The sequence below is a fragment of the Palaemon carinicauda genome, chromosome 28 (assembly GCF_036898095.1).
Source record: "Palaemon carinicauda isolate YSFRI2023 chromosome 28, ASM3689809v2, whole genome shotgun sequence".
Lineage (NCBI taxonomy): Eukaryota > Metazoa > Arthropoda > Malacostraca > Decapoda > Palaemonidae > Palaemon > Palaemon carinicauda.
In genome coordinates this window covers 26,583,409-26,591,561 of record NC_090752.1, presented here as the reverse complement: position 1 = coordinate 26,591,561, position 8,153 = coordinate 26,583,409, and positions in this window count along the sequence as shown.

The window sequence follows — 8,153 nt, the reverse complement described above, 5'->3', positions numbered from 1 at the left end:
TTATGTAGTTGGTAACTCTGGCATCGCTTAGTCGGCCCCCAAGCCACGAGATTGATTTATTTAGAAGGATCTAGAATAACTCATTCCATATATATGTGCACTTAGGGATGCTTAGGGCAAAAGAGAAACGCCCTATCATGTGAAAGAGCCAGAGTTCATCCTCTGACTCTCTCTCTCAAAGTGCCTCGAGAGTGTCCTCTCCAAAATGTATAATTTTAATTAAAACATATTTCATGTGTAGTGTGTTGAAACGTTATGGAAGACGTTAAAGGTGATTTCAATTTATTTTGTCATTATGTGCGCTGGTGTTATATAAATTTTCGTAACTGGCCTATGCAAGTAAGATATGTCAAGAGTTATTTATTTTGGCTTCACTTCATGAGAGCTAAGACTTGTAAGCTAATCAATTACTTCATGTAATTTTATTAAGAGTTTAATCCTTAGAGTGTTGAAGGTTAACCATTTTCATTTTAAGACTATAGATATTATTTTTGTCTTAATCTAAGTTTTATTCAGACTTAATATTTCAAGTGATGTGTTCTGATGTAGATGCCTTCAAGGTGTTGAAATTTTATAGATTATATTTATTTTTGTGAAGGGTTTATTATGAAAAAACCAACAAGTGAGTTTGGAACTCAGGAGGCTGTGTAGTGTGCCAGCCGTTATGCATATAGTAGACATTTTTTTGGTGCCCAAACACGGTGTGGAGGATTGATATATGTTTTTTTTTTATTTAGCTTTTGTTTGCCAAATCCAGAGAGAGAGAGAGAGAGAGAGAGAGAGAGAGAGAGAGAGAGAGAGAGAGAGAGAGTGTGTCTGTCAGCGAGCGAGAGTTATTCGTGTATTGATTGTTTGTTGTGAGAAAGACTGTTGGTATAAATGAGATTGTTTGTTTATGTTTTTAGTTAGGTTACGAGTGTTGAATGTCTTAGGTGAATGGCATTTTTAATTTGACTGCAGCTAGAGGCAGTTGTGTGTGTGAATGCAGGATTATCATTATTATTTTTTCGACCAGCGTGGAAGTGTTTGATTATTTTGACAACCGTAATTCCTCCTTTGGAGAGATTTTCCATGAATGTGAAATTGATTGTTGATGACCTGGCTTGTGATAAGGAACTTGATACGACCCCTCAGAATCATATAATTGTTGATGACCAGGACTGAATAAGCTTTCAATTGCTGTTGTTGATGATGATGATGATGATGATGATGATGATAAGGATGATAACCACGACCGGAATCAGGGAGGTAGTTGTGGCAAATTGCCACACAGTGGACTGTTAACCACAGAACTGTGGTAGTGTGCCGCAAAAGACAGTTCGGCTTTGTGTGGACGACTGTGTTGGTGTCAACATAATATATTACATAAACATACATATTTTGGTGTTGGTTTGCCGTTAATTTTAAGTTTTGTTAGGGTTTTCTTTTGTGTTTATTTGAATGGTGGTTATTGTATATTTAGTGTTTAGTTTTTGAATGCAGTTGATTATAGTTTTAAGTGTTAGTTTGTAAGAAATATAGCTTTAAGGTTATGTTTTTTTTTTTCTTCCTTCAGTCTAAGAGTCCAGTTTATGATGACCTAAGGGGATGTGTTGCTGAGACAATTGTTTGTTTAGTGTGATCAAGGGTGTGGGTGTTGTTGTTGCAACATCCCGCCACATTGTTTTGGCGCCCAAACAGGGACTGCCGAGGTGGGATAGGAAGCTGGACTCTTGGACAAAGGACTGAATTAGGATAAGAAATTAGAGCTGAAACTGAAAATGGAATAACAGTTAGGGTTTTGAAGGAGGAATTGCGGCTGAGTAAAGAGTGAGAGGAGAAGTTGTCTGTAGAGAAAGAGAAGTTGTCCGTGGAGAAAGAGAAGTTGTTGTGTAAGAATGCAAAGCTGAGTTGAGAGAATGCAAAAGGAACTGAAAGCACTAAAGGGAACTATAAAGAGAGTGGAAGAGGGTGTTAAGATAAAGATGCGTGAGAATGAGGAACGAATGGAAGCTATGATAGGGCAGGTAATGGGAATGATGAAAATGTTCATGAGTGAAGGTGCAGTCGAAGGAGTGTCCTCAGCTTCTGGTAAAGGGTTGATAGTGGGAGAGAAGCCTAAGGTAAGTGATAGTGGGGAAGGTAGTGATAGTGAGATTGAAGATAAGGGAATTAGTCATAGTAAGGAACAACAGAAATGTCATAGGAAGAATGAGAAGAAAGGTGAAAGTAATGTGAAGAGGGGAAAGAAAAAAGGTCAGGATGAGAGTGACGATGATCATGAATGGGTGAAAGTGGTAAGTAAGAAAAAGGGTAAGAAGGGAATGGATAAGGATAGGAATTTATGTGTTGACTTGGATTCATTATATTCGAATGAGGAAGTAGGAAACAAGAAGGGATTAGGCAGTGAAGATAGTGAGAATGAAGGTGAGGAAGTAAGTAAGACAGTGTTTATGAGAGAGGTACCGAAGTGTGAAAGGTTTAATGAACATAGCAGTAGGGATGTGTATGACTTTTTTAGGGAGTATGAAAGATTCTGTCAGGCTATGTATGGTGATGATAAGAGAGTTTGGACTAGGGAGTTAGGAGAGTATTTGACAGGGTATTTGCTGATGATGTATAGTGTGATAACGATTGTAGGGGATATTGATTATGAAAGTGTGAAAAAGAGAATAATTTAACAGGTAAAACGTATGAAATGGAGTGTTAGGTATAAGCGTAAGAATGATTTTGATGAGACATGGATGAATGTAGGAGAAGCGATATCAATGTATGTATGTAGGTTGGAAACGTTAGCTAGGAAGAAGTATGGGGATGAAGGTATAAATGAGAATAAGGAATTAATGAAGAAGTTTTTGGCTACTGTACCTGAGAATGTTGCTGAGTTTATTAATTTGAAACGTAAGGAGAAGATGAGGTGGACAAAAGAAAGGTTGACATGGGATGATATTTTAGAGATAGTTGAGGATTACGAGTTAGATAGGTATATGAAAGAAAGTAAATCTATGAGTGTAAGAACTGAAATGGGGGAAAGTGTGCCAGAATTTGTTAGTTTTAAAGATGCTATTTGAGGCGGCCGATGAGGGTAGCTGATAGTGTAGTAGATAGAAGTGTTAGGGCTAGTAATGTAGGAATACCCTTGCCGAGAAATGAAGGGTTTAGACAGGGAAATCATGTTTGAAGAGATAGAAGTGCTAGCGCGCAGCAAGGTAGGTTAGGTAGTGGTATCTGTGAAGAGAGGTGTTATAGGTGTGGGAAAGTAGGGCATAAAAAAAAAGTGAGCGTAGATGGGCGCTAGGAGCATGTTTCGGGTGTGGAGAGACAGGGTATCGTATTAGTGAGTGTAAGAAAGAGAAAGTGGTTAAGTGTTATCGATGTGGTATGACTGGGCATATAGCGAGTGGATGTAGGAGTAATCGTACAAATGTGATTTGCGGTAATTGTGGTCAGAATGTGCATTATGCGAGGATGTGTAGAGAGCAGCGTGGTAAATGTACTGAATGTGGTATAGATGGGCATATAGCTAGGGTTTGTAGGAAGAAGGGATTAGGCCAGCCTGGATGTTCGGGAAACTAGCTAGTCAGAGGGTTCACCTGGGTGAGTCATCCTGTGTGTGTGGAAAGGAATAGGATTAATGTTCGTGAGAATGAGATGAATAATTGGTTGGAAATGAGTAAGTATGAACCTAGTATGCATGAGAAGCTAGGGTTGGAAAATAAACAATTAGTGTTAGTTGAATATAGGAAAAAGAAACATTTGAAATTTTTAAGTGAGGAGAAAGTGCATGGGAAATTTATAGGTATAGGTAGGAATCCGAATATGCATGACAAGGGTGTAAATGTACAGGTGAGTATGGAAGATAAATGTGTTAACAGATGAATCATGGCTGAGTATGAATGATACCTATAGTGTGTGTGGTTTATGTAAAATAAATTATGACAAATGCAAGAATGGGAGATAGGAGAAGGATAAGTAGTATGAATGAATCTTTTATTAAATTAGAAAATGGTTTGGATGAAATAGATGAATTGTTGGTGGATATAAGTGAGATTTTAGGGCCAGATGATAGTGAGGTAGATGGGATTATGCATGATATATTAGATGATAGTAGTATAGATGAGAATCGGAATAGGACAATGAATGATAGTGATATGGAAGAAGTGAATGAGAGAGTATATGAAGGCCCAGTTACTCGAAGCAGAAGTCCTGTTCCTGACTGCGACTAGGTTATCAAAAAAATTAGGTAAGTGTTGTGTAAGACGGATTTGGCAAAGTAAGAGGGAAGGAATGTGGAGGATTGATTTTTGTTTTACTTTTATTTATTTTTTGTTTGCCAAATCCAGAGAGAGAGAGAGAGAGAGAAAGAGAGAGAGAGAGAGAGAGAGAGAGAGAGAGAGAGAGAGAGAGAGAGAGAGAGATAGTGCGTGTGTGTGTGTGTCAGCGAGCGAGAGGTAGTTAGTGTAATGATTGTTTGTTGTGAGAAAGACTGTTGGTATAATTGATATTGTTTGTTTATGTTTTTAGTTAGGTTACGACAGTGGTGAATGTCTTGGGTGAATGGCATTTTTAATTTGACTGCAGCTAGAGGTAGTTGTGTGTGTGAATGTAGGATTATCATTATTATTTTTTTTTGAAAAGCGTGGAAGTGTTTTATTATTTTGACAACCGTAATTCTTCCTTTGGAGAGATTTTCCTTGACTGTGAAATTGATTGTTGATGACCTGGCTTGTGATAAGGAACTTGATACGACAACTCAGAATTATACAATTGTTGATGACCTGGACTGAATGAGCTTACAATTGATGATGATGATGATGATAAGGATGATAACCACGACCGGAATCAGGGAGGTAGTTGTGGCAAATTGCCACACAGTGGACTGTTAACCACAGAACTGTGGTAGTGTGCCGCAAAAGACAGTTCGGCTTTGTGTGGACGACTGTGTTGGTGTCAACATGATATATTATATAAACATACATATTTTGGTGCTGGTGTGCCGTTAATTTTGTTTTGTTAGGGTTTTCTTTTGTGTTCATTTGAATGGTGGTTTTTGTATATTTAGTGTTAAGTTTGTGAATGCAGTTGATTATAGTTGTAAGTGTTAGTTTGTAAGAAATATAGTTTTAATGTTTATGATAACGTTATCAAATATGTATATATATATATATATATATATATATATATATATATATATATATATATATATATATATATATATATATAAATAAATAGATAGATAGATAGATAGAGAATTCCAGCCTTAAGTCAGCAATCTCCCCCTCTCTCTCACTCTCGTACACAGCTGAGTGTATTGTTTTAAAAGTGTTCAGTGAAATATTGAAGATTTGGTGTGACGAGTTTTTGTAATCATAGTGAGTAATAATAAAAATTTCTAAGGGTTTTTGTAAACAGCCCTATAGGAAGGTGATTGGTTCTTGTGTTGTGATTTGGTTATCTATTTTCATTAAGTTTCAAATCTAATTATTCTATTCAGATTTATTTCTTTTCCTTAGTCTAAGGTTTATTCAGATATAATAGTTCAAGTCAAGTTATTACATAATTTTCAGACGGTAAATTTTTATCTTAATCCAAGTTTTGTTCAGACTTAATATTTCGAGTGATTTATGTAAGTTCTTTCAGAGCATTGTAGTTTATATAGAATCGTATCCTGTTAATAAACCAAAGTTAGAGGTGTTTGAATATTCGTAATACTAATTATCCAGTTTAGTTTTGAGAGTAGTTAAGAGACATTTGTATATTCAGTGTTTTATATATTGCTGTCTGAAAGTTATTTAACTGCCTCAGAGTTCATGTATTAATATTTTCAAGTGTACCAGACGTAATGTAAAAGCAAACAAGTGAGTTCAGAATTCGAGAGGTTGTTTAGCTTGCCAGCCGTAATATATATCATATTATATGTTTTATTCCAGGACACGAGCCATAGAATAATATATTTTTGGTGCCCATACCTGGAAGCCATCATTATATAATATATTTTTGGTGCCCATACCCGGGAGCCCTCATTATATAATATATTTTTGGTTCCCACTCGCATGGGATGGAAAGAGTCTGTTTTAAATATTGGTGTTAAAAGGGCCGTGTTTTGATTAAAGATTTTGAACATTACAGTGTTGATAAGATTTTGTTTAATGTTAGGATATATTTTTTGGAAGTTATAGAATTATCTGTTGAAGAACAAGATGGCACAGTTCAATATCCAAGAGTTTTTGAATAACCCAAATATTCTAAAACTGTCAGAAGCTAATGTAACTAAAGCTCAGTTGCTCTCTATCTTAACGGCATGTGGTGGCCATGTAACAAGTTGGGTGATTAAGGCCAAATCAAGTGTCTAGCCTTAGAAGCTCGTGAACTGTTGGAGGAAGCTGAGTAGGGTTTTTAGCGAAGCAATTACTGGTTGGCCCTCAATCTGAAGGCATGAAAGCAGATAAGGATGTTGAGACTGAGATTTGATAAACTGCAGCAGAGGAGAATTTGATTAAGTTAGAGATGATGGCAGAAGAAAAACGAATGCAAAAAATAAAAAAAGAGGAGCAAAACGAGAAGAAAGAGAGGCAGACGAAGCAAGACATGCGAGAGATATGGAAGCAAGGGAAATCGCAAGACGAGAAGGAAAAGAAAGAGGACAGGAAGAAAAAGGGAGAAGACAGGAAGGAAAAGAGATGGAAGAAGTGAGGCATGCGCTGGAGTGGGAGCTCGTGAACACCCGTATACAGTTCGTAACGTAGACCGAGGTGGCCTCTACTAAACACAACCCAGTGTTTAATATGTCAGAAGCACAGAGGTTAATGCTAAGGTTCACAGAGGAGGCCCCAGATGAGTTCTTTGATCAATATGAAACAGTCACATCGACGATGAAATAGTCAGAAGATAAATGGTCTGTGTTATTGCAGAGTGCACTCTTTGGGAAGGGCCGCAGTGCTTACTTATTCTTATCTCAGGACCAGAGGAATAAGTATCAAAAAGTGAAGAGAAGTATGCTGCAAGTGTATCAGAAGACCCCTGAATATTATAATGAAAGATTTTGAAGTTTGAGAAAGGACGAGAAAATAACTTTCCTGGATTACGCTTATAAGGTGCGACAATGTTTTAAGAGATAGACAGAGGCAGCTAACATGAAAGAGATGGTTGATTTGGAACTGATAATACTACAACAGTATCTACGAGGAATTCCTGAACACATTCGAACGTACTGGAGAGAGAGAGGTGAAGAAACTTGATAAAGCCGCTTTGCTGAGTGAGGATTATATTATCAGTTTTAAGCCCTCCTCGGCCATGAAGTTTCAACCATCATTCCGACTAAGTGTCAAGTATTCATCGAACCATCGAACCAAGTTCAGTAATAACTATATGAACAAGTTCAACAGTTTCAGCGGAAGTAGCACTTGTACTGTTCCTAAGGAACAATCGTCGAATCATCCTCCTTCAAATATCGTGAAAGACATGCAAAAGGGTAAAATTTTCTGTTTTAAGTGTGTCAAAAGAGGCCATATCAGTAAGGAATATTGGTTAAACCAACCAAAAGCAGTCGTCCAAGTGTTTGAGGGTAGTTTGACTTTACAGAATGCGAAGACGAAGAACCAATCCGGAAAGGACAGAGATGAAAATAAACCAGCCAACATTTACACGACAAACAGGACAAACCTACAGAGAGTGGATGACTTTAAACCATATATTTATGAAAGTATGTTAGCAGCAAGAGACGGGAGTGAGTGAACCCCAGTCAGGATATTACGCAACACAGGATGCAACCATAGTATGGGGGTACAAGAAGTACACCCATTGGTGAATCATTCTCTCATAGGAGACTCTGTTATTTTGAAGGGAATAGAAGGTGAAGAGGTTACCCCTATTTGCCGTTTGAAACTATCATGCGAATTGGTGATAGGTAATTTTGACTTTGCGGTAAAGGACTCATTGCATGTCAAAGGAGTACACGTCCTGCTGGGTAATGATGTTGGTGGAGCGCCGCTTTTGTCTTGTCCCATTGTAATGGAGAAACCTTTGAACTATAGTTATATGACTGAAGTCGAGAATTACTACCCATATATATGTCCTAGTTGTGTTACAACTATGAGTATGATGAAGAAAGTGGCTGAAAAAGAAAAAAAAAAGAAATCGAAGGAGCAATGAACTTGGAGGATTTGTTTTCCAAA